General features: G+C 40.7%; 2 pseudogenes; both read left to right on the top strand.

The window, feature by feature from the left end:
• Positions 1-30: 30 nt before the first annotated feature.
• Positions 31-3,309, top strand: LOC122332262 (annotated as a pseudogene).
• A 19-nt stretch (positions 3,310-3,328) lies between these two features.
• Positions 3,329-6,735, top strand: LOC122332261 (annotated as a pseudogene).
• Positions 6,736-8,408: the final 1,673 nt, after the last annotated feature.

Below are 8,408 nucleotides of genomic sequence, written 5' to 3'. Positions count from 1 at the left end.
AGACTGAAGATCCAGACCAGGTTCCGATGAATGTTCCTGCTGAAAAGGAAATCAAGTATATATGCCTTGTAAGTGGCCTCGGCTCTGTCTGTCTTTCAGTTTCAAACATCTTTTATTAACAATCGCAAACAAAGACTAGCAAACTGCAACTGTCGACTGATTATCAAGACCTGCTCTAAAGTTTTATTAGTGAAATGATCTAACCAATATTTGAATTGTCTCTTTTTCTAAAAGGATTATTCAGAAGCCCTTCCATCGGAGCTGCAAGATCAGCCCTTGGAGGACGAGGAGACGATGAAGCCTCGGGCACTGAGACTAAATCAGACTCGGAGGTTCCTGAAGTTCCCGTCCCTCCCGACAACACCCCAGAGGGTCTCAACACTGTCCTCTCAGGCCTTTCCCAGCGATGGAGGGACTGCTGGGTGAAGGGGATCCTCGCCCTGGCTATGAGCTTTGGATTCTTCTGCAGCATTTACCTCAGTCCCATGGCTCTGATGACGATTGTGCTGTTCGTCCAGATGAAGGGCTTCTATGAGATGATGAGGATCGGCTATCCCTGGCAACACCTGCCATGGTTCACCACGCTAAGCTGGTACTTGCCGATGTACGTGGACTACTTCCTCTCTGGGGAAACGCTCAAGGACAACTTCTTCACTCTGGTGCAGAGGAAGGAGCCTATAAGCCTGCTCAGCCAATCAGATGGCTTCATTCCCTTTGCCCTGTACCTTGCTGGGTTCTGCATGTTCGCTCTCAGTCTGGTGAAGAGACGCCGCCTCCTGCAGTTCTACATGCTCGGCTGGACTCTTATGATTTTGGCGACTCTATCCCAGTTAATCATTCGGAAGCTGTTTGAGGGCATGATCTGGTTTATAGTGCCTCTCTATTATGCTCTTTATAATGGCTTACATGTTTGGCTTCTTTTTTGGTCACACCCCTCTCTTTAAGATGTCTCCTAAAAAAAGCAAAAAAAACCAAAAAAACAAAAAAAAACAAAACAAAAAAAAATGAGAGGCCTTTATATGTTGCTTCTTCTCCACTTACGTTTAAATAAAACTGATGATTACCACTGATTTGTGTCTGGCTGAGTTTAAATGCATGGTCCTTAAGACTTTTGTTCCTGTTTAGTTTATATATATATATATATATATATATATATATATATATATATATATATATATATATGGTTTTACACTTCACACTAAGAAAACACTAATTATTGATGTAATTACGTAAATTTCAGAGATATTTACATGCAAGTGTTTTTGTGGTCTTAAAATCATTTAAAACAGATTATATTTTACATCATGCAAAATGTAATGTATAATGTTTCATACATAAATATATAATCAGTAGCCGTTTGTGAGGACATTTGTTTATTTTCATTCATTTATGCTTAAGTCATTTAGTCATTCTTTTTTTTTTTTTTTTTTTTTTTCTCGGTGTTTGCAATTCATGTTAAAATGATACATTTGTAACGAGGGTATTTAACTGGTCGTGTAGGGGAAATAAATTGCGACTTCCCGGAAGTTTGGACAACGAAAGGATCTGGAAAACACTTGAACAGTAACACAGAAATGTTAGCTTTTCAATAAAAACGCAAGTGCAAAATGCAGCAAAAGTAATGAAAAGAGTCCTCGGTCTACACTTTAAGATGTACTCAGTGTCCGTGCTCTCACATATGTTACTGCGTCATGCTGTCAATTAACGCATATCGCGAGACCAGATTAAAAACTCTTCTCAGTACAAAACACGGGTCGCTATCCACACTTTCCCTTTGTGCTGTCGTCCTTCACTCGACTAAAGCCTCGATAAAAATCCGCTGAAGCAACTTAATCGAACGAGTTTCTCGATCGCGACACTGCACTCACTTGTGTGTGCGACACACTCAAACCCCGCGCTCTTCTTGGTTCCCTTCTACCGCACGCACGCACGGCACCGCAGAAGCGACCGACTCAAAATAAAAGTCTCTAAAAATCCTATCCAAATCATATACCCGTTACACATTGTTTTCCTCCTTAGTTTGTCTTCTTTTTAAAAACAGTGCTAAAAGTCAAATGGCAATTGCGGATCTATATTACACTTCCAAAAATAAAGGTGCTTCATGATGCCACAGAAGAACCATCTCGTCTAAATGGTTCCGTAAAAAGCATTAACGTCTGAAGAACCGTTCTGTTTCACAAAAGGTTCTTTATGGAAAGAAAGATACGTTTTTTGAAGAACCTTTGACTGAACGGTTCTTTGTACAATCAAAAATGGTCCTTTTATTGTGTCAATGACAATGCAGTTATTCGCCAGACAGCACGTTCTGGTCATTTCATAAATAACAGTTTTATTTCCGCTCCTGCTAAAACTATTAGGGCTATGGACCAATCGCGTAGCAGCCATCCAAGGGTTCTATAGCAACAGTGGAATATGCTAATTAGATCGTGGCGTCACACTGCACGTTCCTTTTGCCACTCGCTGTCACATGACTAGTTGCTCACTTTGGTGTTTGTAACTTTGCTCTTATTGCAGTCTAATATACTTGGGGATTCAGGATGCTATTTACTTTGCTCGGAGTAATTTCTTTAGTTCTGAACGAAAGGAGAAAAGTCAAGTCAGGTGAAGACCAAAACGTGGAACAGAGCGATGTTCCTCCTGATGGTAAATCAACTGTCCATGTCTTGAGAGCGTGTCGCTCCTTGTAATGCTCAAGCTGTTTGAAAACACACTACTCAGTGCCAAAGCGAGGAAAAACTTTGAATTTGCAGCAGTAATGGCTTATAAAGCTATGTTTGTTTCATTGGCCTCTCTCTATAGGTCAGACTTCTCGGCATATCAGCACTGACTCTGCGCTCCTCTCTGCTGCAGAGGAACCAGTGACCTGTCACCCTGAAGTCCATGAAGACCAGACTGAAGACCAGGTTCCGATGAATGTTCCTGCTGAAAAGGAAATCAAGTATATATGCCTTGTAAGTGGCCTTGGCTCTGTCTGTCTTTCAGTTTCAAACATCTTTTATTAACAATCGCAAACAAAGACTAGCAAACTGCAACTGTCGACTGATTATCAAGACCTGCTCTAAAGTTTTATTAGTGAAATGATCTAACCAATATTTGAATTGTCTCTTTTTCTAAAAGGATTATTCAGAAGCCCTTCCATCGGAGCTGCAAGATCAGCCCTTGGAGGACGAGGAGACGATGAAGCCTCGGGCACTGAGACTAAATCAGACTCGGAGGTTCCTGAAGTTCCCGTCCCTCCCGACGACACCCCAGAGGGTCTCAACACTGTCCTCTCAGGCCTTTCCCAGCGATGGAGGGACTGCTGGGTGAAGGGATCCTCGCCCTGGCTATGAGCTTTGGATTCTTCTGCAGCATTTACCTCAGTCCCATGGCTCTGATGACGATTGTGCTGTTCGTCCAGATGAAGGGCTTCTATCAGATGATGAGGATCGGCTATCCCTGGCAACACCTGCCATGGTTCACCACGCTAAGCTGGTACTTGCCGATGTACGTGGACTACTTCCTCTCTGGGGAAACGCTCAAGGACAACTTCTTCACTCTGGTGCAGAGGAAGGAGCCTATAAGCCTGCTCAGCCAATCAGATGGCTTCATTCCCTTTGCCCTGTACCTTGCTGGGTTCTGCATGTTCGCTCTCAGTCTGGTGAAGAGACGCCGTCTCCTGCAGTTCTACATGCTCGGCTGGACTCTTATGATTTTGGCGACTCTATCCCAGTTAATCATTCGGAAGCTGTTTGAGGGCATGATCTGGTTTATAGTGCCTCTCTATTATGCTCTTTATAATGGCTTACATGTTTGGCTTCTTTTTTGGTCACACCCCTCTCTTTAAGATGTCTCCAAAAAAAAAAAAAAAAAAAAAAAAAAAAAAAAAAAAAATGAGAGGCCTTTATATGTTGCTTCTTCTCCACTTACGTTTAAATAAAACTGATGATTACCACTGATTTGTGTCTGGCTGAGTTTAAATGCATGGTCCTTAAGACTTTTGTTCCTGTTTAGTTTATATATATATATATATATATATATATATATATATATATATATATATATATATATATGGTTTTACACTTCACTAAGAAAACACTAATTATTGATGTAATTACGTAAATTTCAGAGATATTTACATGCAAGTGTTTTTGTGGTCTTAAAATCATTTAAAACAGATTATATTTTACATCATGCAAAATGTAATGTATAATGTTTCATACATAAATATATAATCAGTAGCCGTTTGTGAGGACATTTGTTTATTTTCATTCATTTATGCTTAAGTCATTTAGTCATTCTTTTTTTTTTTTTTTTCTCTCGGTGTTTGCAATTCATGTTAAAATGATACATTTGTAACGAGGGTATTTAACTGGTCGTGTAGGGAAATAAATTGCGACTTCCCGGAAGTTTGGACAACGAAAGGATCTGGAAAACACTTGAACAGTAACACAGAAATGTTAGCTTTTCAATAAAAACGCAAGTGCAAAATGCAGCAAAAAGTAATGAAAAGAGTCCCTCGGTCTACACTTTAAGATGTACTCAGTGTCCGTGCTCCTCACATATGTTACTGCGTCATGCTGTCAATTAACGCATATCGCGAGACCAGATTAAAAACTCTTCTCAGTACAAAACACGGGTCGCTATCCACACTTTCCCTTTGTGCTGTCGTCCTTCACTCGACTAAAGCCTCGATAAAAATCCGCTGAAGCAACTTAATCGAACAGTTTCTCGATCGCGACACTGCACTCACTTGTGTGTGCGACACACTCAAACCCCGCGCTCTTCTTGGTTCCCTTCTACCGCACGCACGGCACCCGCAGAAGCGACCGACTCAAAATAAAAGTCTCTAAAAAATCCTATCCAAATCATATACCCGTTACACATTGTTTTCCTCCTTAGTTTGTCTTCTTTTTTAAAAACAGTGCTAAAAGTCAAATGGCAATTGCGGATCTATATTACACTTCCAAAAATAAAGGTGCTTCATGATGCCACAGAAGAACCATCTCGTCTAAATGGTTCCGTAAAAAAGCATTAACGTCTGAAGAACCGTTCTGTTTCACAAAAGGTTCTTTATGGAAAGAAAGATACGTTTTTGAAGAACCTTTGACTGAACGGTTCTTTGTACAATCAAAAATGGTCCTTTTATTGTGTCAATGACAATGCAGTTATTCGCCAGACAGCACGTTCTGGTCATTTCATAAATAACAGTTTTATTTCCGCTCCTGCTAAAACTATTAGGGCTATGGACCAATCGCGTAGCAGCCATCCAAGGGTTCTATAGCAACAGTGGAATATGCTAATTAGATCGTGGCGTCACACTGCACGTTCCTTTTGCCACTCGCTGTCACATGACTAGTTGCTCACTTTGGTGTTTGTAACTTTGCTCTTATTGCAGTCTAATATACTTGGGGATTCAGGATGCTATTTACTTTGCTCGGAGTAATTTCTTTAGTTCTGAACGAAAGGAGAAAAGTCAAGTCAGGTGAAGACCAAAACGTGGAACAGAGCGATGTTCCTCCTGATGGTAAATCAACTGTCCATGTCTTGAGAGCGTGTCGCTCCTTGTAATGCTCAAGCTGTTTGAAAACACACTACTCAGTGCCAAAGCGAGGAAAAACTTTGAATTTGCAGCAGTAATGGCTTATGAAGCTATGTTTGTTTCATTGGCCTCTCTCTATAGGTCAGACTTCTCGGCATATCAGCACTGACTCTGCGCTCTCTCTGCTGCAGAGGAACCAGTGACCTGTCACCCTGAAGTCCATGAAGACCAGACTGAAGACCAGGTTCCGATGAATGTTCCTGCTGAAAAGGAAATCAAGTATATATGCCTTGTAAGTGGCCTCGGCTCTGTCTGTCTTTCAGTTTCAAACATCTTTTATTAACAATCGCAAACAAAGACTAGCAAACTGCAACTGTCGAATGATTATCAAGACCTGCTCTAAAGTTTTATTAGTGAAATGATCTAACCAATATTTGAATTGTCTCTTTTTCTAAAAGGATTATTCAGAAGCCCTTCCATCGGAGCTGCAAGATCAGCCCTTGGAGGACGAGGAGACGTATGAAGCCTCGGGCACTGAGACTAAATCAGACTCGGAGGTTCCTGAAGTTCCCGTCCCTCCCGACGACACCCCAGAGGGTCTCAACACTGTCCTCTCAGGCCTTTCCCAGCGATGGAGGGACTGCTGGGTGAAGGGGATCCTCGCCCTGGCTATGAGCTTTGGATTCTTCTGCAGCATTTACCTCAGTCCCATGGCTCTGATGACGATTGTGCTGTTCGTCCAGATGAAGGGCTTCTATGAGATGATGAGGATCGGCTATCCCTGGCAACACCTGCCATGGTTCACCACGCTAAGCTGGTACTTGCCGATGTACGTGGACTACTTCCTCTCTGGGAAACGCTCAAGGACAACTTCTTCACTCTGGTGCAGAGGAAGGAGCCTATAAGCCTGCTCAGCCAATCAGATGGCTTCATTCCCTTTGCCCTGTACCTTGCTGGGTTCTGCATGTTCGCTCTCAGTCTGGTGAAGAGACGCCGTCTCCTGCAGTTCTACATGCTCGGCTGGACTCTTATGATTTTGGCGACTCTATCCCAGTTAATCATTCGGAAGCTGTTTGAGGGCATGATCTGGTTTATAGTGCCTCTCTATTATGCTCTTTATAATGGCTTACATGTTTGGCTTCTTTTTTGGTCACACCCCTCTCTTTAAGATGTCTCCTAAAAAAAAAAAAAAAAAAAAAACAAAAAAAAAATGAGAGGCCTTTATATGTTGCTTCTTCTCCACTTACGTTTAAATAAAACTGATGATTACCACTGATTTGTGTCTGGCTGAGTTTAAATGCATGGTCCTTAAGACTTTTGTTCCCTGTTTAGTTTATATATATATATATATATATATATATATATATATATATATATATATATATATATATATATATATATATATATATGGTTTTACACTTCACTAAGAAAACACTAATTATTGATGTAATTACGTAAATTTCAGAGATATTTACATGCAAGTGTTTTTGTGGTCTTAAAATCATTTAAAACAGATTATATTTTACATCATGCAAAATGTAATGTATAATGTTTCATACATAAATATATAATCAGTAGCCGTTTGTGAGGACATTTGTTTATTTTCATTCATTTATGCTTAAGTCATTTAGTCATTCTTTTTTTTTTTTTTTCTCTCGGTGTTTGCAATTCATGTTAAAATGATACATTTGTAACGAGGGTATTTAACTGGTCGTAGGGGAAATAAATTGCGACTTCCCGGAAGTTTGGACAACGAAAGGATCTGGAAAACACTTGAACAGTAACACAGAAATGTTAGCTTTTCAATAAAAACGCAAGTGCAAAATGCAGCAAAAAGTAATGAAAAGAGTCCCTCGGTCTACACTTTAAGATGTACTCAGTGTCCGTGCTCCTCACATATGTTACTGCGTCATGCTGTCAATTAACGCATATCGCGAGACCAGATTAAAAACTCTTCTCAGTACAAAACACGGGTCGCTATCCACACTTTCCTTTGTGCTGTCGTCCTTCACTCGACTAAAGCCTCGATAAAAATCCGCTGAAGCAACTTAATCGAACGAGTTTCTCGATCGCGACACTGCACTCACTTGTGTGTGCGACACACTCAAACCCCGCGCTCTTCTTGGTTCCCTTCTACCGCACGCACGGCACCCGCAGAAGCGACCGACTCAAAATAAAAGTCTCTAAAAAATCCTATCCAAATCATATACCCGTTACACATTGTTTTCCTCCTTAGTTTGTCTTCTTTTTTAAAAACAGTGCTAAAAGTCAAATGGCAATTGCGGATCTATATTACACTTCCAAAAATAAAGGTGCTTCATGATGCCACAGAAGAACCATCTCGTCTAAATGGTTCCGTAAAAAGCATTAACGTCTGAAGAACCGTTCTGTTTCACAAAAGGTTCTTTATGGAAAGAAAGATACGTTTTTTGAAGAACCTTTGACTGAACGGTTCTTTGTACAATCAAAAATGGTCCTTTTATTGTGTCAATGACAATGCAGTTATTCGCCAGACAGCACGTTCTGGTCATTTCATAAATAACAGTTTTATTTCCGCTCCTGCTAAAACTATTAGGGCTATGGACCAATCGCGTAGCAGCCATCCAAGGGTTCTATAGCAACAGTGGAATATGCTAATTAGATCGTGGCGTCACACTGCACGTTCCTTTTGCCACTCGCTGTCACATGACTAGTTGCTCACTTTGGTGTTTGTAACTTTGCTCTTATTGCAGTCTAATATACTTGGGGATTCAGGATGCTATTTACTTTGCTCGGAGTAATTTCTTTAGTTCTGAACGAAAGGAGAAAAGTCAAGTCAGGTGAAGACCAAAACGTGGAACAGAGCGATGTTCCTCCTGATGGTAAATCAACTGTCCATGTCTTGAGA

This window comes from Puntigrus tetrazona, unplaced genomic scaffold, assembly GCF_018831695.1.
Source record: "Puntigrus tetrazona isolate hp1 unplaced genomic scaffold, ASM1883169v1 S000000008, whole genome shotgun sequence".
In the NCBI taxonomy this organism is placed as follows: domain Eukaryota; kingdom Metazoa; phylum Chordata; class Actinopteri; order Cypriniformes; family Cyprinidae; genus Puntigrus; species Puntigrus tetrazona.
This window is presented reverse-complemented; position numbering and strand designations above follow the sequence as displayed.